The sequence below is a fragment of the Nomascus leucogenys genome, chromosome 16 (genome assembly GCF_006542625.1).
Source record: "Nomascus leucogenys isolate Asia chromosome 16, Asia_NLE_v1, whole genome shotgun sequence".
Taxonomy (NCBI): domain Eukaryota; kingdom Metazoa; phylum Chordata; class Mammalia; order Primates; family Hylobatidae; genus Nomascus; species Nomascus leucogenys.
Window position 1 is genome coordinate 95,365,486 of NC_044396.1, and position 25,069 is coordinate 95,390,554.

Sequence of the window (25,069 nt, forward strand, 5' to 3'; positions counted from 1 at the left end):
CCCAGCATCATCATCATCATCATCATCCACAGCATTCCCCCCCATCATCATCATCATCATCCACAGCATTCCCCCCCAGCATCATCATCATCCACAGCACTCCCCCCTCCCAGCATCATCATCATCATCATATCATCCACAGCACTCCCCCCTCCCAGCATCATCATCATCATCATCATCCACAGCATTCCCCCCCATCATCATCATCATCATCCACAGCATTCCCCCCCAGCATCATCATCATCATCCACAGCATCCCCCCAGCATCATCATCATCCACAGCACTCCCTCCTCCCAGCATCATCATCATCATCATATCATCCACAGCACTCCCCCCTCCCAGCATCATCATCATCATCATCCACAGCATTCCCCCCCAGCATCATCATCATCATCATCCACAGCATTCCCCCCCAGCATCATCATCATCATCCACAGCATTCCCCCCTCCCAGCATCATCATCATCATCATCATCCACAGCATTCCCCCCCCAGCATCATCATCATCATCATCCACAGCATTCCCCCCCCAGCATCATCATCATCATCATCCACAGCATTCCCCCTCCCAGCATCATCATCATCATCATCATCCACAGCATTCCCCCCCAGCATCATCATCATCATCATCCACAGCATTCCCCCCCAGCATCATCATCATCATCATCCACAGCATTCCCCCCAGCATCATCATCATCCACAGCACTCCCCCCTCCCAGCATCATCATCATCATCATATCATCCACAGCACTCCCCCCTCCCAGCATCATCATCATCATCATCATCCACAGCATTCCCCCCAGCATCATCATCATCATCATCCACAGCATTCCCCCCCAGCATCATCATCATCATCATCATCATCATCATCATCCACAGCATTCCCCCTCCAGCATCATCATCATCATCATCCACAGCATTCCCCCTCCAGCATCATCATCATCATCATCATCCACAGCATTCCCCCTCCAGCATCATCATCATCATCATCATCCACAGCATTCCCCCCCAGCATCATCATCATCATCCACAGCATTCTCCCCTCCCAGCATCATCATCATCATCATCCACAGCATTCCCCCCTCCCAGCATCATCATCATCATCATCATCCACAGCATTCCCCCTCCCAGCATCACCATCATCATCATCCACAGCATTCCCCCCTCCACAGCATCATCATCATCATCCACAGCATTCCCCCTCCAGCATCATCATCATCATCATCCACAGCATTCCCCCTCCAGCATCATCATCATCATCATCCACAGCATTCCCCCTCCAGCATCATCATCATCATCATCCACAGCATTCCCCCCTCCAGCATCATCATCATCATCATCATCCACAGCATTCCCCCTCCAGCATCATCATCATCATCATCCACAGCATTCCCCCTCCAGCATCATCATCATCATCATCCACAGCATTCCCCCTCCAGCATCATCATCATCATCATGCACAGCATTCCCCCCTCCCAGCAGCAGCAGCATCATCATCATCATCATCAGCATCATCATCATCATCATCATCATCCACAGCATTCCCCCCTCCCAGCACTGGTCTACACAGCATGTAGACTCTGTCTTGCTCTGTGACCCAGGCTGGAGTGCAATGGCGTGATCTCAGCTCACTGCAACCTCTGCCTCCCGGGTTCAAGCGATTCTCCTGCCTCAGCCTCCCGACCACCACACCCGGCTAACTTTGTATTTTTAGTAGAGAGGGGGTTTCATCATGTTGGACAGGCTGGTCTCAAATTCCTGACCTCAGATGATCCATCCACCTCCACCTCCCAAAGTGCTAGGATTATAGGCATGAGCCACCGCGCCTGGCCTGCTAACTTATTTCACAATAAAATCTTAGAAGAAAATCAGACACTATTCATTTGTTGTTTTCTCATATCTGCAAGAATAAGCATTCGCCAGGCGTGAGTGCCCGTCACACGTTTATTTACTATTTGAGATGCTTACTTGGCCTTTCTTCTTGGGTGGCTTTTCATGGTTATTAGTGTTCACTGGCTTGGTGATCTGTGCAAATCTAGAATACAAATTTATACATAAATATGTAACTCTGCAGCTCATTTAGGGTTGCCGTTTTAACAACAGAGTCAAAACCACCTCATGGAACCCTCCCACGCTCTTAATGACCCTTTTCTCATTTTTAGAAAGTACACCTGGCAAAGCTGCTGGTGACCTACGTGCTGGGGCATCAAGGAGCCTCTGACTCTGAGCACAGCACCAGCTGGTGGTGGAAGTCCTCACCCGAGGCCAGAAGCTGCCAGCACATCTCAGGCACCTCCAGACCGCCAGGAAGAGTGGGTGGGCAGTAAAAGGCAGCTCCCAGGTCCCCTCTAGGCCCGTCCCTGTCCCCACCAGCCACAGCAGTTCCGAAATAATCAATTTGGAAAAACAGTCCTTCCAAAGTAACTTTTGAAGAAGTGTGAGAAAATATATTCAGAAACAAAACCCACATTGAACAGAGAGAGGAACAGACACTTCGCTTAAGTGGGAATGGCACGGGGCCCATCTCGGGCTGCACGCTGGGTCAGAGGCGCTGTCCCCGGGAACCCCAAGGAGGTTATGGGGGCGCCAGGCGCCCCGGTCTGAACCTGCCCACTCATCGGCTGACTGCCCACCCTCACCCACACCTCACCCTACAGCTGCTCTCACTCCACCACCTGAACATCACAACACACACCCACATCAATGCAGACAGGAGACACAGTGAAACGCGTGTCTTGCAAGGAAAAACCTGAGATTTCTGAAAATCACGTTAGAGCCCTACTGAGGCAGAGGCCTGGGCCAGCTGAGAAAGGTGAGAGGAGGCCCTGTCATAACACAGCTGGAAAGCAGGATTAATAGATGGATTTCATGGGGAATCTAGGCCCTCAAGGATGGGGCCCTCAAAGATGACACCAAGGTCTGTGCTTGAGAAGACAGAAGGAGCCGCTTCAACGAAACGAGAGGACTAGGGAGGGAAGGGCGGCAGACACCCACACTCCTCTCGGGATGTGCTGACTGCAGAGGTGTAGAGTCCCACGGGGAAGCCGTGGGAGGCCCCCTCTGCCCCAGCCCAGCCCAGCCCTCCTGCCTGAGGGAGGAGGAGGAGGGGATACACCAGAGGGACAGGCTAGGAAGCACTCAGGAGCAGTGGCAGGAGCTCAGGAGGCTTTGGGCTGGCCCTGAGACACCACCCCGCACTGGCCAGCAGCAGCTGGTCCTCCAGGTCTCCGTGACTCCCCCAGCCCCATGCCCACCCAGGAGATGAAGGCAAGGCTCCCCACTCCCCAGCCGCTCCCTTACTCAGCAAGGACCTGCAGCTGCTCACTGTGCCACCCACCCGCCGTGCAGCACCATTCCCCAGCTACAGGGACAGCTGATGGTCACATGGACCCCACAGCGACCCCTGTCACTTCCAGATGCCCCCTCCCCAGTAACCCCTGTCGTGGGGGTTGTAGACGGAGAGGCGCAGATGCTGTCCTGTCAACAAGCCAGGCTCCATGTTGTCCGTAAGTGCAGGGCCCAGCACCTAAGGGTAATTAACTGGCAAGGACACCAAACAGCGGAGGAGAGGAGGAGGAGCGACCTCAGCTGAGCGAGGTGAGCAACCGTGAACAAGGCCAAGCAGGAGACAGAATGGATGGGCGCCACGGGAAGAGCCCGCCCAGCACCTGGAGAGCTGCTGTGGTCACAGGCACGAATTCATCACAGCCACAGTCATCAGCACAGGTTGCAGCCTGGGGTAGAAAAATCGGAAAGAAGGAAACGTTAAAGTTTTAAGTGGTAAGAGACCCAGGGGCCATGTTAAAAGGTAACTCATTCTCTACCTCAACCCAACTCAATGACACAGTTCCGGCTCCACGTGGGCCACAGCACAGGGGCTGGTAAAAAGGGTACCCGTGGAAGACTCCCCATAGACAGGTCCTGGTCCCCAAACACAGACATGCACCACACTGCAGGCACCAGCCAGTCCTTCCCGAGGAGCTTGCCCTTACTGGGCGGAGCCACGCACTGAAAGGCAGAGCCCACAAGCCCACTGGCAGCCAAGGTCACCCCCATGCCTGACCTGGCAGAGCCCTGCAGGAGGCAGGTCCACAGGGCGTCCCTGGTGGCTCAAAGGTCTGAACCAGCACTGGGCACAGGAGCCCAGCAATGCCAGCCCGAGGCATCTGCTGGGCTCTGGAGGACACAGTTGCAAACTCTACACAGACAGAGAGAAGCAGGCTGGCCCCTCCAGCTCCTGCTGCCATGCGCGGCTGGGAGGTGTCACTCACACCCCACGTGGAACAGGGCCTCTCGGGCTATACTCCCACACCTCTGGCTGGCACTTCAGCAGGGAGTTTTTCACTGTTTTAAATTAAAATACAGATAAGGCTTGCATTAATTTAGTAGAAAAGTTTAGCACCAACTCAGGGCTTTCATAAAATATATAAGAATACATTACATAGTACCAGAACACAGAAAAGAGATAAAGTAATTCACACTTTAACTATACTGATAAAGTCAGTCATCAGTAAAATGGCAAAATCCAAATCATCAACACTTTTTCTAAATTGAAGTCCCACAAAGCATTTATTATTGCATTGCTTTTCAAACAAACCGTTATCTAACAACCCATTGGTAATGGGGTAGACTCTGGAGGGGTCTGATTCTGCCCTATCACCACGTCAGCAGGAAACATCTGCAGAAAGTCATAACCAGGGAGATGCTGGGGGCAGGGGTGATGGCCAAGTGTGTGTGGACATGTCTGTAATCTGAGTGTGGCAGTGGCTTTGCAGAGGGACAATTCTGCCAAAACTCATCCAATGGTCACTGTCAACGAGTACAATTTATCACGTGCAGATAATGTGTCTGTAAAGTTCACTTCTCACAAAGTGCTCCTGTGTGACTCCAGAGCCCAGGAGAATGGAAAGCTCTTCTGGCTCTTGGCCAAGGGTTTGTTTCGCCTCCAGAACAGCTCCGGAGGCAATGCCAGGCCTCCTGAAGCTCAGGAGTGAGGAGGAAATGCCAGGTTCCTAAATATGCGGCTGCTCCAAACTCCTCCCAGGCAGTGCAAGAACAGGACACCCAGAGGGGTTATCTTCACGGAGGACCTTTACCACCCAACAGATGGGACATTGAGACACCCAGGAACTTGGTTCTTGGACCAGGTATTGCCCCTCAAATTTGCTTTCCCTTGCCAAGACCCCACAAAATGATGTTTTTTTTGTTTTTTTTTTTTGAGACAGAGTCTCACTCTGCCGCCCAGGCTGGATTGCAGTGGTGTGATCCCAGCTCACTGCAACCTCTGCTTCCTGGGTTCAAGCGATTCTCCTGCCTCAGCCTCCCGAGTAGCTGGGACTATAGGCATGCGCCACCATGCCCAGTTAATTTTGTATATTTAGTAGAGACAGGGTTTCACCATGCTAGCCAGGCTGATCTCGAACTCCCGACCTCAGGTGATCTGCCCACCTCGGCCTTCCAAAGTGCTGGGATTACAGGCGTGAGCCACCGCGCCTGGCCAAAATGATTTTTTAAAAAAGATATAACTTAAACAAGGCAGCACTGGAGAATAAGAAAGGGGGCTGTGCTGGGTGTGGCAGCATGCTTGTAGTCCCAGCTACTAGGGAGGCTGAAGTGGGAGGATCACTAGAGCCCGGGAATTGGAAGCCAGCCTGGGCAACACGGCAAGACCTCATCTCCAAAAAAGAGAAAAAGAGAAGGAAGAGGGATGTATTTTAGTCCATTTTCTGCTGCTGTAACAGATAGCATAGACTGGGCAATTTATAAAGAACACAAATTTATCTGGCTCACCAGAGGCTGGGAAGGCCAAGATAAAGAAGCTGCATCTGGCAAGGACCTTCTTGATGCATTACCCCAGGGGCAGAAGATGAACTAGTGCACAGGGCAGAGGGAGGACACTGAGCAAACTCACGATTTTGATCAGGAACCAACTCCCATGGTAAGAAATCTACTCTCAAGATAACAACATTGTCCATTCATGAGGGTAGAGTCAAATCACCTTTCAAAAGCCTCACTTCTTTTTTTTTTTTTTTTTGAGAGATGGAGTCTTGCTCTGTTGCCCAGGCTGGAGTGCAGTGGTGCGATCTTGGCTCACTGCAACCTCCGCCTCCCAGATTCAAGCGATTCTCCTGCCTCAGCCTCCCAAGCAGCTGGGATTACAGGCATGCGTCACCACACCTGGCTGATTTTTGTTTTGTTTTTGAGATGGAGTCTCGCTCTGTCGCCCAGGCTGGGGTGCAGTGGCGCGATCTCTGCTCACTGGAAGTTCTGCCTCCTGGGTTCACGCCATTCTACTGCCTCAGCCTCCCAAGTAGCTGGGACTACAGGTGCCCGCCACCATGTCCAACTAATTTTTTTGTATTTTTTTTTTTTTTTTTTTTTTAGTACGAGTGACGGGGGTTTTCACCATGCTTAGCCCAGGGATGGGTCCTTTGAATCTCCCTGACCTCTCGTGGATCCGCCCGCCCTGGCCTCCCAAAGTGCTGGGATTACAGGCGTGAGCCACCACTCCCGGCTAATTTTTGTATTTTTAGTAGAGACGGGGTTTCACTATATGTTGGCCAGGCTGGTCTTGAACTCCTGACATCAAGTGATCCACCCGCCTGGGCCTCCCAAAGTGCTAGAATTATAGGCGTGCCTGGCCAGGCCTCACCTCTTAAAAGTAGTTACTATTTAGTATTAAGTATTACACGTGGCAACTAAATTGCAACCTGAGTTTTAGAAGGAACATTGAAACCACAGCAGCCAGCCAGTCAGCCAGCCAGCCAGCGGGAAGAGTTGAAACAATCCAGGAACTTTATAAAGCACAATGGGAGAAAGGGCAGAGCCACCCTCAGTCCAAGGTGGGCTGCGCGGGACCACCGCTTCGAGCCCCACAGCAGGCCAGGCCTCAAAGCTCAGGCACCGAGGTGAGGACGGGTGCCTGGAGCTCAGCAGGTTCTTCTGTGATGCAGCTGCAGCAGCCAGGGGTCTCCCCACGCTGAGGAGGGTAACGAGGAGCGGCTGCCATGGAGGGTGCCCAGGAGATGTGGGGCCTGACCAGGGCCTCTGCATCCCACAGCAGCCTTGCAAACCAGAGGGGACCTCCACCCAGGGCCTCCTTCTGTGCTAAGAGTGGAGTTCCTGGAGTTGGAAAGTCCTGCCCCCTAAGCCCTACCACCCTGGAGAGGCCCCATTCAGGACAAAGGCCACTGGTAAACCCAGGCCCTCCCCATCCAGAGACACTCCCACCAGCTCCCTGCTCCAAAGTCCCTCAGTCGTTGTCACAAATAGTGAGCAGCAGACGTGTGAGAAAATCACAAGAAAATGTCCACACAGAGGACAGCACAAGGGGTGGTAAGGCCATGAGACCACCCGGGGCAACAAGAGGATTGACAGAAAACCCAGTCACGGCTTTGTGAGGGCCCAGGACCTCATGCCCTGACCCGCAGCTACAGCTCAGGACTCCACGTGACCCTGTGGCCCTTCTGTCCCACACTCACCTGATAGACACCCCCCACTGACCTCCCCCACAAGCCCACCTGCGTAGCCTGTTAATCCTGCCATGTAAAGGGGTGCCCTGCAGGGGTATGGCAGGAGGGTCCTAAGAAGACCAGCACATTTCACCCTGTGTCACTCTTGTACTCACTGCCAGCCAGGGTGTGGGGGTGGGGGGCCCTCCAGGTGGGCCTGATCTAGCCCCATGCGCCGCTGAAAAGCAGTTTCCTCCAGGTGGTGACAGGGAGAGTCAGAGACTGGATTCGGGTGCCTCTGCTGGCTGTGAGGATGAAGGGCCAAATGGAGGGGCACGGAGAACAGACCCCAGCTGACAGCCAGCAAGAAAACGGCCCTTGGTCCCACAGCTGCAGGGACTGACCCAACTCCCAGGAGCCTGGTGCCTTGAGGCAGGAGCCCAGCCCGGCCAGCGCACCCTGGCTCAGCACACCCCAACTCACCCTAAGCTGAGAATCCTGCCAAACCCACTTGAGCATCTGACCTACAGAACTGTGAGCTATGGCCAGGCGTTGCTTATCGCCTGCACAGAACGCTCGTCGCTGGCTTAGAGGGCAGAGCCGTGGTCTCCAGGGCAGCAGCCAAATCACCTGAGGAGCCTCTCCTCAGGAGGCAGGTTCTCAGCTCCTCACCACAAAACCACCCACCAGAGGCCAACAGGCGGGCCAGAGCCTCTTCTGTTTAATGTTTCATTAGAGAAAATCTCAAGCACACACAAACAGAGAGAGAAAGGCTTATGAAAACTCATTATACAAATTGAGCTTTTCCTACCACACCCAACCAAATCAGAGTCGAGGGACCCAGGAAAAGCTCTCAGGCACACGGCACCTGCTCCCAGAGCCCCCCTCCACCCCCCTGCCCCCCGCAAATCTACCTGCTGAAATGAACTGCTGCAACCTTACGACCGGGTGTACCTAATGGCTGCCAGAACAACCTACCTGACCCAAAGACTAGGTTTACCTATTGTGTCTTTCACCAACCCGAGCTTGCCAGCTCCCCAAAACTTCACTAGTGCCAATGTGTTTTCTTTCAAAACAACAGGTAACATTTCTCTTTCCAATAAACCCCTCAGCATGCTCTTTGTTCTTGGGACCAAAGACCACTCTGGTCTCTGTGTATGCCTGAATTGCAATTCTGTTTTTCCAAATAAAACATTTTGTTTAGAGATTCGTCTGTACACATTTTTTTTTTTTTTTTTGAGACGGAGTCTTGCTCTATCACCCAGGTTGGAGTGCAGTGGCATGATCTCAGCTCACTGCAACCTCTGCCTCGTGGGTTCAAGTAATTCTTCTGCCTCAGCCTCCCGAGTAGCTGGGACTACAGGCACACACCATCACGCCCAGCTAATTTTTGTATTTTTAGTAGAGACAGGGTTTCGCCATGTTGGCCAGGCTGGTCTTGAACTCCTGACCTCAGGTGATCTGCCCACCTCAGCCTCCCAAAGTGCTGGGATTACAGGCATGAGCCACCGTGCTGGGCCTCATCTATGTATTTTCATTTGAGTTTGACAAGTATTAATAAATTCCCACAACCCCATTATACCACTTCAAAACTTATCAGCTTACATCCCATCTCTTTCCATTGAGTGCCCACCCTCTTCTCTCCCCACTGGGTTATTCTGAAGCAACTCCAAGACAGCACATCGTTTCACCCACAGACATTTCCAATTATGTCCAAAGATGCGAACTCTTCTTTAAAGACCACAACCACGTGCCCACTTTGGCAGCACATACGCTAAAAGTGGAACAATACAGAGAAGATTCGCATGGCCCCTGTGCAAGGATGACAGGCAAATTCGTTACGCTCTCCACAGAAACAATTAAAGAACACAACCACTACACACCATCACTCTTTCTTTCTTTTCTTTTCTTAAGACTGAGTCTCGTTCTGTCACATGGGTTGCAGTTCAGTGGCACGGTCTCAGCTCACTGCAACCTCCGTCTCCTGGGTTCAAGTGATTCTTCTGCCTCAGCCTCCCAAGTAGCTGGGATTACAGGCGCCTGCCACCATGCCTGGCTAATTTTTGTATTTTTAGTAGAGATGGGGTTTCGCCATGTTGGCCAGGCTGGTCTCGAACTCCTGACCTCAAGTGATCCGCCTGCCTAGGCCTCCCAAAGTGCTGGGATTACAGGCGTGAGCCACTGCACCCGGCCTACTATCACACTTTAAAAAACAAATTCCTTATTATCGAATATCCACGGAGTGCTCAAATTCCCTAATTGTCTCATCATTTAAAAAATCTTTCTGTATATCAGAATTGAAACAAAGTCCAATGCATTTGAATAGACTTTTTGGTCTCTTTTTATTTTTAATGTAATCTACTTCAATTTAAATTTTTAGAAAACTTACTATTTTGGAAAATTTCAAGCATATGCAGTACAATTATAAGCACTCCCCACTGACAGAGCCTGTCCTCGACCACACTTGAGTCTGGCTCCTGGGTCCTCCTCTTCGACCAGGCCCTGACCTTGGCTTAGTCCTTGGCCTACTTAGTCCGGTTTCAGCAAGACTCCTGCTGGTCGCTTCAGTGAAAACGCCCACCTTGGTATCTGATCTCCTTCAACATCAGGTTAAATTCCTCCTCCCTCAGCCTCTACAGCTCATCACCCTGGCCTGCCTTCAGCAAGAACCCCTACCCCGGATGTCTCCTCATGGTAACTTTCCAACTCTGCTTCTTGGCTGTACATCCCCATGTCTTTGTTGTATTTGGAGTTGAGCTCAATCTCTCTCCCCTACTGCAAAACCCCATTACAGCAGCCTCTCCTGGAAAAGTCTGCCTTACCATCTTTAACAAGTGTTGTAAAAACTTGCTTGGCCAGGCGCGGTGGCTCAGGCCTGTAACCCCAGCACTTTGGGAGGCCGAGGTGGGTGGATCACCTGAGGTCAGGAGTTCGAGACCAGCGCAGCCAACATGGCGAAACCCTATCTCCACTAAAAATACAAAAATTAGCCTGGCAGTAGTGGCGTGTGCCTGTAATCCCAGCTACTCTGGAGGCTGAGGCAAAGGCAGGAGAATCACTTGAGCCTGGAAGGCAGAGCTTGCGGTGAGCCAAGATCATGCCACTGCACTCCAGTCTGGGGGACAGAGTGAGACCCTGTCTCAAAAAAAAAAAAAAAAAGAAAAGAAAAGGAAAGGAAAACAATTCCATTTACAATAGCATCAAAAAAATCAAATACTGAGCAATAAATTTAACAAAAGAGATATAAAGCTTATACCCTGAAAACTGTAAAACATTGCCGGAAGAAATTAAAGACACCCTAAATAAATGAACAGCTATCTTGTGTTCATGGACTAGATAACTTCATATGGTTAAGACAACAATACTCGCCCAGGTGTAGTGGCTCATGCCTGTAATCCCAGCACTTTGGGAGGCCAAGGCAGGTGGATCACCTGAGGTCGGGAGTTCGAGACCAGCCTGACCAACATGGAGAAACCCCCTCTCTACTAAAAATACAAAATTAGCTGAGTGTGGTGGCACATGCTGTAATCCCAGCTACTCAGGAGGCTGAGGCAGGAGAATCGCTTGAACCCGGGAGGTTGTGGTGAGCCGAGATTGTGCCATTGCACTCCAGCCTGGGCAACAAGAGTGAAACTCTGTCTCAAAATAAATAAAAGACAGCAATACTCTCCGAACAGATCGAAAAACTCAATGCAATCCCCATCAAAATTCCAGCTCGTGTTTTTGCAGAAATTGACAACCTGATCCTAAAATTCACAGGGAAACACAAAGGACCCAGATTGTTTGACCCAGGGTCAATCTTTCAAAAAGAACAAATTAGAGGATTCATACCTCCTGATTTCAAAACTTCGGGGCTACAGTGATGAAGACAGCGGGGCAATGTCAGAAGGACACGCACAGAGATCGGTGGGTCCACTCAGAGTCTGGAAATAAACCCACACACCTGTGGGCAACTGATTTCAACGAGGATGTCAGACCACTCAATGGGGAAAGAACAGTCTTTTCAACAAGGGGTGCTAACTGTCCACATGCATAGAATGAAGTTAGGCCTCTTCCTCACATCAAATGCAAACATTAACTCAAAGTGGATCAAAGACCTACATGTAGGAGCCAAAGCTATAAAACTCTTAGAAAAAAACATAGGTATAAATTTTTATGACCCTGAATTAGATCATGGTTTTTGGGTTGGTTGGTTTGTTTAGGCCAGGTCTCACTCTGTCACACAGGCTGCAGTAAAGTGGCACAATCATAGTTCACTGCAGCCTTGAACTCCCGGGCTCCAGCAATCCTTCCACCTCAGCTTACCATAGCTGGGATTACATGTGCTCACCACAATGCCCAGCTGATTTTTAAATTTTTCGTCGAGTCACAGTCTCACTTCAGTGCCAAGACTGGTCTCAATCTCCCGGCCTCAAGTGATCCTCCTGCCTCAGCCTCCCAAAGTGCTGGGATCATAGGCAGATAATGTTTTTTAAAAACACACACACGCAAAGCACAAACAATCAAAGATAAAACACATAAATTGAACTCAGGTAAAACAGATCAACCGAAAACTTTTGTGCTTCAAAAGACACCATCAAGAAAGCAAAAAGACAATCCACAGATAGGCGTCTAGTATCCGGAATATACAAAAAATCTCTTAAAACTCAACAATAAAAAACAAATAACCCAATTAAAACCAGGTAAAGGGACAGGCAGGGTGGCTCACACCTGTAATCCTAGCACTTTGAGAAGCCAAAGTGGGAGGATCACTTGAGCCCACAAGTTTGAGACCAGCCTGGGCAAGATGGGGAGACCCCATCTCTACCAAAAATTTAAAAAATTAGCTGGGCGTGGTGACGCACACCTGTATTCCCAGCTACTTAGGAAGCTGAAGTGGGAGGGTGGCTTGAGCCCAGGAGTTCGAGGTTGCAGTGAGCTATGATGGTGTCACTGCACTCCAGCCTGGGCAACAAAGTGAGACCCTGTCTCTTTAAAAAAAAAAAAAAAAAAAAGGTAAAGAATGTAAATAAACATTTCTTCAAAGATGAGATACAAATGGCCAATAAACACATGAAAAGATAAAGATGCTTAGTATCACTAATCACTAGAGAAATGCAAATCAAATCTACAGTGAGTTACACTGAGTTATCACTTTACATCAACCAGAATGGCCGTAATGAAAAAGACAGAAAATAAGTATTGGCAAGAATGTGTAAAAACTGGACTCCTTGTACAATGCTGGTGGGAATGTAAAATGGTAATGCTGCTTTAAAAAAGTTTGTTGGGGCCGGACATGGTGGCTCACGCCTGTCCCAACACTTTGGGATCACTTGAGGTCAGGAGTTCGAGACCAGCCTGGCCAACATGGTAAAACCCCGTCTCTACTAAAAATACAAAAATTAGCCAGGCGTGGTGGCGGGTGCCTGTAATCCCAGCTACTCGGGAGGCTGAGGAAGGAAAAGCACTTGAATCCAGGAGGCAGAGGTTGCAGTGAGCCGAGATCGCGCCACTGCACTCCAGCCTGGGCAACAAAGAGAGACTCCATCTCAAAAAAAAAAAAAAAAAAAAGTCTGTTGGTTCTTCAGTAAATTCAACATGAAATTACCATAGGAGACAGAAATTCCACTTCTAGGTATGTACCCGAAAACACTGCAAAGAGGTATTCAGACAAATACTTATAAAGAAATACTTGTAGCAGCATTATTCACAATAGCCCAATGGTAGAAACAACCCAAATGTACATCAACAGATGAACGGATCAACGAATCCCAGATATACATGCAGCAGGGTGTTTTCACCTGTGAAAGGGAATGAAGTGTTAACACAGCACAGTGTAGATGGATCTTGAAAACACCTGACATGAAAGAAGCCAAGCACAAAAGGAAAAATACTGTAGGATTCTGTTTACAGGAAATATCCAGAATAAGCAAATCCATGGAAATAGAAAGTAGATTAGTGGTTGCCAGGGGCTGGGGGAACGGAGAATGGGAACATTAAAAGAAAAACTTCAGCCAGGCACGGTGGCTCACGCCTGTAATCCCAACACTTTGGGAGGCTGAGGTGGGCGGATCACCTGAGGTTGGGAGTTCGAGACCAGCCTGACCAATATGGAGAAACCCCGTCTCTACCAAAAATACAAAATTAGCCGGGCGTAGTGGCACATGCCTGTAATTCCGGCTACTAGGGAGGCTGAGGCAGGAGAATCGCCTGAACCTGGGAGGCAGAGGTTGCGGTGAGCCGAGATCATGCCATTGCACTCCAGCCTGGGCAACAAGAGCGAAACTCCATCTCAAAAAAAAAAAAAAAGAAAGAAAGAAAAAGAAAAATTTCAGATAAATTAAATTTAACAAAGTTTAACTGAGCAAAGAGTCATCCGAGAATTGGGAAGCTCCCAGAACCAGAACAGGTCCAGAGCGAGTCCGGGGCTGCTGCGTGGTCAGACCACACTTACGGAAAGAAAAAAAAGTGACAAAAAATGAAAGACAAAAACAGAACAAAAAGAAAAGAAAAAAGGAAAGTGACGTACAGAAAACAGCCACGCAAGTTTGTGAAGTTGCAGCAACATTTAATGCTTGGGATATTTCACCATAAAAGTCTCCATTTCTGCCTTCATTTGAACAGATTCAGCAACCTGGGAGGTGTGGCCTGTGCACCACCTGCCTACTTAGAATTACATTCCCAGCTCACAGCCGGGATGGCAGGAGAGCGCAGAAGCGGCATATGGCAGACACAACCAGGGACGGCCCAGCTCCTCACCAGAGGGCAGGTACCGGAAATCAGCAAACACGATCTGACATGACGCAGAGCAAACACCACATTAAACAACTCCTGCGTTCCAAGGCCAGCTGCTTAGTTCATCTATGGAAACCTTATTTAAAACAACACAATTAGCTCAAACTGACTCATCCTACCTTAGATTCTACTCACCGTGAACAGATGCACACAGCCTGCCATCAAGCCATGGAGGTACCACATTTCTCAAAAGCAAAAGCTAACCATTTTTCCATCGAGCTCTTTTCTTTGTTCTGCTGGACACAGAAAGCTATTTACATGATTATCTGACACAAGAAAGCAGGAGAGAAGAGAGCAGAGGGAGAGAAAGGTGAGTGAGGACTGCAGGCCTAATGCCTTTCAACCTTTTTTCGGTTCTAATCTTTGAAAAAGATGTGGTCACACTGATTGTTACCACAGTAAACAATCTGACAAGATCATTTATCTAAAACAAAAACAAACAGAAAGGGCCCCTGGCACATGAGGGAGATGCCAGACCCCCTTGTTACATCTGGGCCCCGACACAAATGTGCAAGAGCTGGATTTCTGCACCCGTCAGAGGCGGCTCGCGTTACGAACCTGCTCCACAGTCCTGTGGATTCCTAACTCCACTCAAGCGGAAACAAAGACTGGAAAAGGAACAGGAGGCAGGTCCTAATTCCACTGCAAAGGCCAGGCTCTCAGGACGAAAGCTGATCTCACCCCGTGCCCTCGCTCCCCCCATTCCCTCACCGCCCCATTTCACCTCGCTCTTAGAAAAGGGATAAAGAGAACAAACCTTACCTGACAGTAAGATTGTCCCGCCCTGGATTTTCTTTTGAAATGGAGAATTTATTTTCTTCTCTCAAGCACTGCTATAAGTCACAAGAGAACACGGGTACGCTGAGGACATTTCCATGTCATAATAAACAGAACTTCTGTGAAAACACTAGGATGAACCCCACCATAGCATCCTGCATGTGGCCAGCGGGCAGACAGACACAACTCTGAGGACAGGGCCGGCCAGGCCCAGGCCACTCACTCCCCAGCCCACGGCTGCTGCCGTTACAGTTCCACCAAAGCCTGGCAGCAGCCGTCAAAGGATTCCAGATAACCAGTAACCAATCCTCCCAGGATGGACAAGCGTGCAGTCCCCCTAACTCCAGCTCCTTCTACACCCCACACACAACACAGGCAGCATGCTGGCAGCAGATCCAACCCTCCTGAAATCTGACATAAATGCACCTCGTGTGAACACAAAGTACGTATTTTTAAATTTATCTAAGTAAATGATCAAAAAAGCTTTTTATACTTGTAAAATATTCATTTAAAAGAGGTTTGTCCAGGCGCAGTGGCTCACGCCTGTAATCCCAGCCCTATGGGAGGCTGAGGCAGGCAGATCACAAGGTCAGGAGTTTGAGACCAGCCTGGCCAACATAGTTAAACCCCGTCTCTACTAAAAATACTAAAATTAGCCGGTCACAGTGGCGTGCACATGTAGTCCCAGCTACTCAGGAGGCTGAGGCAGGAGAATAGATTGAACCCAGGAGGAAGAAGTTGTGGTGAGCTGAGATCGCACCACTGAACTCCAGCCCAGGCAACAGAGTGAGACTCTGTGTCAAAAAAAAAAAAAAAAAAACAGCCGGGTGCAGTGGCTCACGCCTGCAATCCCAGCACTGTGGGAGGCCGAGGAGAGTGGATCACGAGGTCAGGAGATCAAGACCATCCTGGCTAACACAGTGAAACCCTATCTCTACTAAAAAACAGAAAAAAATAGCCGGGCGTGGTGGTGGGCGCCTGTAGTCCTAGCTACTCAGGAGACTGAGGCAGGAGAATGGCATGAACCCCGGAAGCGGAGCTTGCAGTGAGCCAAGATCGTGCCACTGCACTCCAGCCTGGGCGACAGAGTGAGACTCCATCTCAAAAAAAAGGCTGAGCACGGTGGCTTACACTTGTAATCCCAGCACTCTGGGAGGCTGAGGCAGGAGGATCTCTTGAGCCTAGGAGTTGTGGACTAGCCCGGGCAACTTAGGGAGATAGGGAGATCCCATCTCTACAAAAATTAAAAAGAATTAGCCAGCGTGATGGTGCACACCAGTAGTCCAGCTACTCAGGAGGCTGAGGTGGGAGGATCACTTGGGCCCAAGAGGTTGAGGCTGCAGTGAACTATGATCATCACTGCACTCCAGCCTGGGCAATAAAGTGAGACCCTGTCTCAAAAAAAAAAAAAAAAAGTTCATGAGTAAAGACAAAAATTAAGAATACAACATATTGAACATATTGAAGATTGTGAGTTTAAAAATGAAACATTAAGGCCAGGTGTGGTGATTCACGTCTGTAATCCCAGCACTTTGGGAGGCTGAGGCAGGGACTGCTTGGGGCAAGGAGTCCAAGATCAGCCAGAGCAACATAGTGAGGCCTTGTTTCTACAAAAATAAAAATTAAAACATTAGGCCAAGTGCGGCGGCTCACACCTGTAATCCCAGCACTTTAGGAGGCTGAGGCAGGCGGATCACCTGAGGTCAGGAGTTCTAGACCAGCCTGGCCAACATGGTGAAATCCCATATCTACTAAAAATGCAAAATTAGCCAGGTGTGGCGGCGCACGACTGTAGTCCCAGCTACTCAGGAGGCTGAGGCAGGAGAATCGCTAGAAACCGGGAGGCAGAGGTTGCAGTGAGCCAAGATTGCACCATTGCACTCCAGCCTGGGTGACAGGAGCGAAACTCCATCTCAAAAAAAAAAAAAAAATTAGCTGGGCATGGTAGCACACGCCTGTGGTCCCAGCTACTGGAGAGGCTGAGGTGGAGGATCACTTGGGCCCAAGGGTTTGAGGTTATAGTAAACTATGATCACCACTGCACTCCCACCTGGGTGACACAACAAGACTCTGTCTCTAAACAAAATTAGTAACATAAATAAATAAAAATGAAACATTCGCAGTAAATAAAAGGTTGGAACCTGGTCTTCGCCCTGTCTTCCCTGATTTTTCTGCTTTGGCTCCTTCACTTTGAGCTTCTTTGCATTTTCCAGCCTTATCTGTCCAGTACTCTCTCTGTTCCTTTAATCAAAGAAACATGCTCCTGTAACTCCAAAGAAGAAACAGCAACACCAATCCCAAAATGATGTTTTTGACAGGAAGAAACATAAACTTCACAGGAAAGCAGTGACATCACGCCCCTCCCATTCCTCCCGTTCTGATCCTGGGCTGTGGTTCAGGCACCACCTACAGCCAAGACAGCTCCTCCCACCCCATTCTCTACTGCTGTAGTGATGAGGTTAGACCTGAATGTTAGAAAAGCTGGGCAAGCAGGTGAAGCACCCCCAGCAACAAAATCCATCATCATAAACATGCAAACGCCACTGCTTCCCAAAACTATTTGCTACCTCTTGAGAGCAACTTTATCATCCACTGGCAACTGCTTCAAATTGGGCCCCTGACGGTCTCCCGTCGCCTATCTGCAACTGAGTGTCCCCACCTGCAAGAAAACACACATGTCCCCAGGGCCCTGGGGTGAGCGGCAGGACCGTTCCACAGAGGTGAGCCTGGACCCAGGCAGCAGGGACACTGCTGCACCTGTGGCTGGAGTGACACCAAAAACACAGCAGCAGCTGAGACAGCAGGAGGCAACCGGCCACGAGCCTCTGTTGGCTCCAACCACCAATGGATGATGCTTATTCCTGACCCCATCACTACGCAACCAGGCTCACTGGAAAGTTTCCATTAGCCGGTCTGGAGTATATTCCTGGGTGTAATATGCCATCATGTTCATGTTTTTTAAATCACTATTAAGTAAAACTTTTTTTTTTTTTTTTAGAGACAGGGTCTCACTATGTTGCCCAGGCTGGTCTCAAACCCTGAGCTCCAAAGATCCTCCTGCCTCAGTCTCCCAAAGTGCTGGGATTATAGGAGTCAGCCACCGCACTGGCCCTTAAGTAGACTATTTTGAATGCTGCATAGACTCCCCTGAAAATAGCCTGTTCGTGGGTTTTAGCTGGGAACTTATGGCTTTAGATGCGTCAGACCAAAAGAAAAAGAAAAACAGCTGCAAACCTGAGGTGTTACAAGGTGGCCGCCAGCAAAGTGATCCAGGAGAAGGGAGGCAGGTCACCGCACCAGGAGAAGAGAAGGGCAGGGAAAAAGCTAACTCCATGAAGAAAGGCCCTGGAACAAAGCACATCCAAAGCCGTCACTCTGGGGCAGAAGACAGAGCGGGATCCCATCAGCGACGGCCGTTTCCAGACCCTCTTCCTAGGCAGCCAGAGCGCCACCGCTGGTCAGGTGCAGGGCCAAGCAGAAAGTCAGCAGCCAAGGGAGCGATGAGGAGGGGTGGGGCAGCGGGGGGAGAGCACAGCGAGGGGGAGGGGCTATGGCGGGGGAGGGGTAAGCGAAGGGGGAAGAGAACAAGGGGGCCTAGAGGCGGGACACCAAAGGAGGGCCCACGGAGGTGGAGGAAACACTGAGGGGTGAAGCACATGGAGGGGGGACACGGAGGAGGGGCGGGGGAGGAGGAGGAGGGGACACGTTGGTGGCGTAGTGCACGGAGGGGGAGGTACACGGAGGAGTCGCGGAACGGCGAGGGATGTGGGAGGTCGTCACCAAGAGCGTGACCTGGGTCACCCACAGGAAGAGGGCCGCTGAGGGCACCGTCTGACCCCTCCCTCCTGGCGGCCCCGCGCCCTCAGGCCGAGTCCCACCTCCTCTGCAGCTCTTCCAGGACCTATGCGGAGCCACTCCACCACGGCTCCACCGGACCCCGCTTCCCCGAGGTCTGCGTGAAGACGCTGGGAAGGCCCCGAGCCCGCGCATGCGCAGCCGCCGCCACGTGCCTGGCCTTGACGCCGCAGGTGCTGCCGGGAAGGGGGCGGGCTGCGCAGGCGCAGGAGAGGCCCACGCGGTGGCCACGCGGGGCATCTGGTGGCTGCGCTCGGTTGGGCCCCTGGGCTCGCGCGCTCCGCGGGCCGCGGTGCTGACGAGCACCCAGGAGGTGGGTGGGAGGCGGCCGGCCAGGGTGGAGGGGCGTTCCGGGGCCGCCGTGCTGTTGGCTTCCGCCACGTGGTGGAGCCTCGCCAGTCCCTGCAGCGCTTTTGCGACTCTGAAGATAAAGAGGATCGTATTTTGAGAAAAGATGATGGAGCAAGGAGCTCAAGGAGCAAGGCCTGAGGTGCAAGCTGTCACCGGGTCGCATCTGCTTAGCAGCCTGCACATTGCTAGCGAAAGTCTCCACTCAGCCTGAACATAGGGGTGCAGGACGCGCCACGTCGGGGTGCGTGGGTCTGGGGTGACGTGAGATCCCAGAGGATGAGTCTGGAAAATTGAGCGGATGTGGGCACGGTAGTAGGCTGGATGAAGGCCCCCAGGCCGAGAGGGAGCTGTGTGGACAAGGGCACAGCTGTGTGGACAAGGGCACAGCAAGTGGCCACAGGTGGCCAGCGTGGAGTACGGCTCCCTCCAAAGCAGGCTCTTCCTGCAGGTATTTTATCCGGGAGGTGGACTCAGGAAGCACACGTGTTGGGGAGCAGGTGAGAGCCGGGGCCCCTGGACTAGTCTTCCTGGAGGCCTCTGGGAGAGCACAGGACACAGTTCCGAGTGGGTTTGCTCTGGTTTCTAGGGGCCATCGTCGCCGCCCCCACCTCTGCCAACTGTACTTCCAGCAGGCCCCGGGCACAGGCCAGCACCCCTAAGCACTGAGAAAAGCCCTCAGGCAGGAAGTTGCAGGTGCGGGGGGGCGGGAGGGGGCGTTGGGGTGCAGGGGAAAGGCAGGGTGCTGGAGCGTCAGCCGCACTGCATGTGTGTGCGTGTTGGGGCTGGGGAAGGGCCGGCGCGTGTGGACACGATGGTGCGGGCACCGGGGAGCCCACCCCCACATGATCCCCTGTATGTTGCAGAGAGATGATGGCACCAGTGGGCACACTGCTCGCAGGTCAGGAGGAAACGGCTTGGTCGGGCCAGAGACAGTAGGAGCCTAAACCGCAGGCCTGCAGAGGTTGAGGGGAGGTGTCTGATAATTAGTAGGGTGTGGGAATGCGAATGAGCAAGTTGAGGATGGTGCCCAGGTTTCCAGTTTGGGTGGTCGGGTGAGTGGCGCTGTCTTCTGGCCCTAAAGCCCTGTCACGGTAAGGAGAACTGCCTGGAAAATGTACACTTGGGGAAGACAGAGGAGGTTATTACAAACACTCCTTCACTTTACAACTTGGCTATTTTGTGATAAGTTTTAGTGCATTTGTTTGAGGTTATTAAAGATGCCATGTTACTGCCTTCTTAACAAATGGACTTAGGCAGATAGCTGTTTTCCTGTTGTTGTGAGTAATGGCCAGGCGAGGCAGCCTTCTGTGGAGCAGGCACCGCAGAACCTTTGCATGCAGATGGCATCTCTACAAAGGCGCCGGGGTTGCCAGAGCCACACTGACACTGAGCTCATTTTACTCAGAAAGCCACAGAAACAATAACCAAAAAAGGATACTATGAAGGCAACATAGATCATATGCTTTTTAAAAAGCCCATCGTCAGCATCAGTGACAACACCATTACCGCTCAGTCACCGAGATTAAAAATTAGTCACACGTGGAAAATAGAAACAGGTTTTCAGGGAGAAGAAGGCTTTGATTCCACTGAATAATGCCCCCTCTTTTGCTTGGTAAATAGATGATCCATATTTCCTGATGATGTACATTTTCGAGGGTAGCTATGCCTAGGCGGGCTCAGATTTGGGGTAAAAGCCTTGGCCTCAGTTGACTGTCTGGGGCGGGCTCAAAAACTATCAATTGTATCCAAAAATGTCCGACAACAAGGTATTCAGTAATGATATCAGAGACTCCATCCAGACTGGATCTAGATTAGGTCACAAATGATTAACAGTCCTTGGAATTAAAAACTTTTATCTTGGCCGGGTGTGGTGGCTCATGCCTGTAATCCCAGCACTTCGGGAGGCAGAGTCGGGCAGATCTCTAGAGGCCAGGAGTTTGAGACCAGCCTGGGCAACGTGGTAAAACCCTGTCTCCACTAAAAATACAAAAATTAGCCAGGTGTGGTGGCGGGTGCCTGTGATCCCAGCTACTCGGGAGGCTGAGGCAGGAGAATCTCTTGAGCCCAGGAGATGGAGGTTGCTGTGAGCCAAGATCGCAACACTGTACTCCAGTCTGGACAACAGAGCAAGACTCCGTCTTTTTTTTTTTTTTTTTTTTTTGAGGCAGAGTCTTGTTCTGTCGCCAGGCTGGAGTGCAGTGGCGCGATCTCGGCCCACTGCTGCAATCTCTGTCTCCTGGGTTCAAGCGATTTCCCTGCCTCAGCCTCCCAAGTAGCTGAGATTACAGGCACACACCACCACACCCAGCTAATTTTTTGTATTTTGGTAGAGACGGAGTTTCACCATGTTGGCCAGGATGGTCTCGATCTCCTGACCTCGTGATCTGCCCGCCTCAGCCTCCCAAAGTGCTGGGATTACAGGCATGAGCCATGATGCCTGGCCGCAAGACTCCATCTCAAAATAAAATAAAATAAAATATTTTTTAAAAAAGAACCTTTTTCTTGTGTGTGCATCACAATACTTCAGCGAGACACAATCCTCATCCGAGCCACTATGGGGCTGGCCCTTGCCCCTCTCCTTCCCTTTAAGCCCTGGTCCAGCCCAACCTTCAGTCTTCTGAGCCTCCATGTACCTTGGCTGGGCCCCGGCCCCTGTCCTTAGCCCGTCGTGCCCGCTTCCCCTCCCTGGCCACTCTAGGCAGAGGCCTTGCATCCTGTGTCACTGACACCTGGGAACAATCCACAGAGGTACCCCACACTCCCAACACGGCATCTGTCCCGCCTGTGCCCCCCACCCACCAAATCTCTGCTCCCCTCCATCTTTTCTCCTGTTACGGTGGTTGAACTCGTCACGCCTCCTATTAAAGGCCAGCCACCCATCAGCCCTCCCCTGGCCCCACAAACAGTACTGCACCTGTCCTCAGAATTCAGGTGTGCCCACTCCCTATGGCCGTTTCTGCTCTTCTGGCTCACTTTAATCCCCATTAAAGCACTCTCATTCTTTGGCTGGTCGCAGTGGCTCATGCCTGTAATCTCAACACTTTGATGAGGCAGGCGGATCACTTGAGCCCAGGAGTTCGAGACCAGCCTGGGCAACATGGGGAGACCCTGTCTCTACAAAAAATACAAAAATGAGCCAGGCATGGTGGCGCAGGCCTGTAATCCCACCTGCTTGGGAGGCTGAGGCAGGAGGATTGTTTGAGCCCAGGAGTTCAAGACTGCAGTGAGCTGTGATCACACCACTGCACTCCAGCCTGGGCAACAGAGTGAGACAGCCTGTCTCAAAAAGAAAAGGTCTCACTCTCAAAGCCCCCTGAGACCACTTCCAACAGGGTCCCCACCGGCCTCCTCCACTCTTGGCTGCCTGGTCTTCTTGTCAATGGCGCAGGATGGCGCATGTATTGGTCACTGGCTTCCCTTGGAACTGGTTCTTCCCTGGGCTCCTGGGGGCCACCTGACGCTGTTTCTGCTGCCCTCCTCCTTGGGCCCACTGTCGTGAACTATCCTGGCACTCTGTCCCCAGCAACTGTATAGCAAAGACATCTACAGTGTGGACCTTGGCCTCCAGCCTGGCCCCTGAGCTCGAGACTCAGCAGCCTTCAGGACCCTTCCCCTGAGCTGTGTGACAGAAGCTCCAGCCCAGCATCCCGAACCCAAGGCTCTGCCTACGGAAACCTTCTCCTCCCAAACCGTCCCCATCTGGTGGTCACACCAGCCATCTCTGAGCTGCCAAGGCCAAAATAGTGTCTGAGTCCTATACACCTCTTCCTCCCACCGCCCCGTGGAACCCACCAGCAACCCTCACACCCGTTCCAGTTTCACTGCTCTATGGCGGTGGGCTCTGCACCAGGCTGGACCACAGAAGGCCATGGGTGGCTTCAGTTGTATAAAACACGCCACAGGTGCATCCAGCTGTCGGGATCAGTGCCGGTAAGTGCCCACTGCAGACACCCAGCGCACTGTGCCCGGGGCACCCTCACCAAGGTGCCATCCTAAAGATGAAACTGGCAACCAGAAGAAAGCCCACAGCAGGCCACTCTGCCACATTCCGAGGACAATCATGTGTTCCCTTTCCCCATAATCTTTTCCTTTTATTTGCCAGAAAAGTGCAGTTCTCCAGAAGCCAGCAGGCCAACCATGGGCGTCTCCCTCCCTCCCCAAGCACACTCAGCACCTCAGCACCCGGGAGGGACATGAGCACACACAGCCCAGGAAGGTCCCAGAGCAGGCTGGGTGCTCCTTGCTTACAGAGGGCCCACCACCAGGGCCTGTCAGGGCACCCAGAAGATGAGGGCTTTAAAGAGCTCTCTCTGTCTCCACGTGGCTCCTTCTACCATGCTCCCGGCAAGCTAATGTTCTCAGTGGCTCTTTTTTTTTTAACGACTCTTATTTTCAAATAAGAATAAATATGTGTGTCTGTTCTCTGGGGTTTTAGGCAGCCCCGAGCTGACCCTGTGACTGGGGAGGGATTGATGGCCCCGTCTCACCGGGAAGCCAGGTGCATCTTTTACTAAAGGTGGTTTCTGAATGATGAATGGCTTTCTCACGAACACAAAATTGTTGATTGTTATTTACAAACAATTCATTTTCACGTTCTGTTGATTCTGCCCCAGCTGTCCCTCGTGACGCCTACATGGATGATGCATCGGTGGCTATTACCACCACTGATGAAGGCTTCCTGGTCGCCCCGTGGTACGTGTTACTCCATTCGTCACAGACGAGTGGCTCGCGTGCAGCAGGACAGCATGTTCTTTATCCTTGAATTTGTATGGGTTTGTGCACCTCTAAATACAGGTGCAAACCCATACTCCAAGATCTTAACAGGCCGCAACAGTGGCCAAAATACATGGCCAGTTAAATTCTTTGGATTTAGCCAGTCCTCCAAAGCCTACCTCTTCCGCTCCACATTCTAAAAAAAAACCTGATGTGCATAAACAGTGTCAGCAACCTCCACTAATTAAGGCTTCCAACCAGAAGGAAAGCTGAAGTAAGTACCAGCGATCGGCATCAAACCAACTTTTAGGGCTGACCTAAAAGACCCCAAGCCTGAATGCCCCAGCACCCACTGGGCAAGGGGCAGCCAGTCCCCAGCATGGCCTAATCGAGGCCAAGCAGGAAATTTCTGGAATCAGCTGCTTTTTCCAGATTTCTCTATCTAGACCCCCTCCTCCCGGCTGCCTCTCTGGTTCAGTGGTGGCATTCCCCTGAGCTTGACCGGGCTCTGCAGATGGGCTGGAATGCATGGAAGAAGCTGGTGCTGTGAGGATTCCTAGCTTCCTGCTCACAGCCATTGGGCCTTGGGTGAGTCAGTCAGTCTCTCCAGACCTTGGGGTCTTCACCCAGGACATGTGGAGGCTCAGAAAGGAGCCCAGGTTCCTGCCCATCTGGAAAATCTGCATGTTCCTGGTTGCAGCAAGAGCCTGCCAGGCTCACACTTGCAAAGTACTGGTCCACATAAAAGCATAAAGCAAGCCAGGCACAGTGGCTCACACCTGTAATCCCAGCACTTTGGGAGGCCAAGATGGGCCAATTGCTTGAGCCCAGAGTTTGAGACAAGCCTGGGCAACACAGCGAGACCCCATCTCTACAAAAAATACAAAAATTAGCTGGATGTGGTGGTGCATGCAAGCAGTCCCTGCTACTTGGGAGACCGAGGTGGGAGGATTGCCTGAGCCCAGGAGGTTAAGGGTGCAGTGAAGTGAGCCATGATCACACCACTGCACTCCAGCCTGGGCAACAGAGGGCGACCCTGTCTCAAAAAAAAAAAGAAAAGAAAAGAAAAGAAAAGAGAAAAGAAAAGGAAAGAAAAGAAAGAAAGAAAAAAAAGGCCAGTCACAGTGGCTCACACCTATAATCCCAAC

The 25,069-nt window shown here is 51.3% G+C and overlaps 1 long non-coding RNA gene and 1 other non-coding gene across 2 annotated transcripts; one reads left to right on the top strand and one right to left on the bottom strand.

The window, feature by feature from the left end:
- Positions 1 to 1,933: 1,933 nt before the first annotated feature.
- Positions 1,934 to 19,480, bottom strand: LOC115830683. Its single transcript, XR_004026237.1, has 7 exons — positions 18,881 to 19,480; positions 18,237 to 18,347; positions 17,570 to 17,661; positions 17,144 to 17,243; positions 14,988 to 15,058; positions 14,361 to 14,491; positions 1,934 to 3,734 (listed from the first exon to the last, which is right to left on the bottom strand). It is a non-coding gene; the product is annotated as an uncharacterized LOC115830683 (long non-coding RNA).
- Positions 9,202 to 9,308, top strand: LOC115830787. The gene has a single exon (XR_004026324.1). It is a non-coding gene; the product is annotated as a U6 spliceosomal RNA (small nuclear RNA).
- Positions 19,481 to 25,069: the final 5,589 nt, after the last annotated feature.